Below are 2,325 nucleotides of genomic sequence, written 5' to 3'. Positions count from 1 at the left end.
TCAGAAAGAGCATTTGATGAAACTCAACTTAGAGAATTAAAACTTCTCTAAGAATAGAAGCTATAAAATTAATTATACAATAATGGAAGTGAATGAAAATCGCCATGACTAATATCAAAACTATGGTGAGAGATTGGCACTGCCCAAGACCGACAACAGGGAGCCTGTGGCCTTACTCCTCATTCTTATTCCTTGAGAAGTTCTGCAGCAGCACATAGAAGTAAAAATTATAAAAATAGAGATAGAAGAAAATTAATGCATTTGATTTTACTAATAAATAATATTATTATCTAGTTGGGAACTGAAAAAGAATTAAATATTTCCCAGAGCCAACAATAATAAGTAACAAAGTTGATAAGGCTGTCTGCATTTGAGCACCCAACAATGGACATGTGTAATTAAAAGCAGTATTTTAATCACAATAAAACCACTCAAATATTCATGAATAAATATATTAATAACCCATTTCTAGTTACAGATTTTGAGAAAAAAACTTTCTTCCTTTGTATATCTATAATGTAAGCTCTATCAGCAATGTGGGACTGTATCTTATTCTAATACTATAAAAATTCCAGACATACAAAAACGTAACTATCAGATTATTTATTGTTAGACTGATACCATTACAAAACCTCTTTGTGCCTCACAGGAGTAGAAATGTGGGAAGAAGTCCTGAATCATCTCTTCAGTGAAGAGCCATGATATCCTCAAGTGGATAATTTGTCTGGTAAGTTTAGTAAACAAAGAAAAACTGCAAATATTATTCTCCATCTTTGGATAATATGGAAAATAATTTGTAAGAGTGACAGAAAGTGAAGTGTTTTGCAAAGACATGTTGACAAAGGCACCCTCAAACACTTGGTAATGAAAGAAGACTATGAACTAGGACTTTCAAAGAAAATAGTTGTTAAATTGCATGAACATGAAAGGTGTGTGTTGCTTGCTCCAAAACTTTGACTTTAGGCAGACAATCACATAAAGTCAAAACAATGTTAAATTAGTCAATGAATCGTCACCTAAATATAAATTGCATTTACATTTTTTTTCCTGAAGATATGACTGATGTCTTGAAAAGGTAACATTCATCTAAACCATGCAATACATTGCAAAATTTCAAAGGTATTTCCAGGCTCATATATTTTCATGTGAAAGCATATCTTTGGTAACACACACACACACACACACACACACACACACACACACACACACACACACTTCATTTATTGCCCCATAATTCACCAAGATGTCCAGGTTTTATGCTTTCAGATAATTTTATATGTCATTAATTATTTCATAATTTTATAGTCCTACATTACTTTATCATCCAGAAATAATAGAGTTATTTTCTCATTTTAGTGTGTCTCTAAAAAAAAGAGTTTTTTTTTTTAATCATCATGTGTTTCCCATTTCTGTCCTTCTCCTGGCTGTAAATATTTATTGTTGACATTAATCTATCATTTTTATTCAATAGTTTTCCTGTCTATGATTATGTTGCACATAAAATGTGGTCTAGTTCTCTGCTTGCTTCCAGTGCTTGCCACTTAACCTTCTCAATAACGTCAAAATAAATTTTCAACACATCTAGAGATGTTAAGGTAATGTGGGGAGAATTCATCTACTCCAGGTTTGTACAAGAACCACTTCCTGTCTGGTCTTCTCCTTTTCCATGGACACTATGTTCTCATGAATATACACGCTAATAAATCAATAGATAGAACACTGGACATCAGTGTGAAAGCAGAAGACAGTTTTGGTGAAATTATTTAGGTTTAAATGAGAATATCACTTAAACACTAATTGGACTATCAGTTTTGGTAAACAACAAGTTCTGAAGAAGAAAACACAACAGAAAATATGGTAAAATTCTAATTTTTAAATAAAATTTTACTTACTTTTATTGTTTTAAATTATTGGCATGTGTCTGTGTGTGAGCACATGAGTTCTCAGAGGCTGGGTTTGTTGGATGTCCTGGAGCTGTTGTTAGGGATGGTTGTGAACCACCTGTTGTGGATTCTGGGAATTTGGTCCTCCAAAAGAGCAGTACATGTGCTTAACCACTGATCCTTCTCTCCCACCCAAAATGTCATTTTATTAAACTAAAGAAAACACTGGCCAAAAAACAATGACAATCTGCTTCATCAACCTTGAAAACAGGAACAAGATTACTAAAATGTTGTCAGTGGCCAGGGAGAAAGATGCCAGACCTATCCTTAAAATGCAAGATGAAAGGAAGATAAGAAGCATGGAGGAAAAACATTAAAATGGCAGTCCCAGAGAAATAGATGAATAGTGAGCAGAATAATTGAAAGACAATTATCCTGATAA

This window comes from Peromyscus californicus, unplaced genomic scaffold (genome assembly GCF_007827085.1).
Source record: "Peromyscus californicus insignis strain IS unplaced genomic scaffold, ASM782708v3 Scaffold_13__1_contigs__length_99412109, whole genome shotgun sequence".
Classification (NCBI taxonomy): Eukaryota; Metazoa; Chordata; class Mammalia; order Rodentia; family Cricetidae; genus Peromyscus; species Peromyscus californicus.
The sequence above is the reverse complement of the archived record's forward strand: the minus strand, read 5'-3'. Positions refer to the sequence as shown.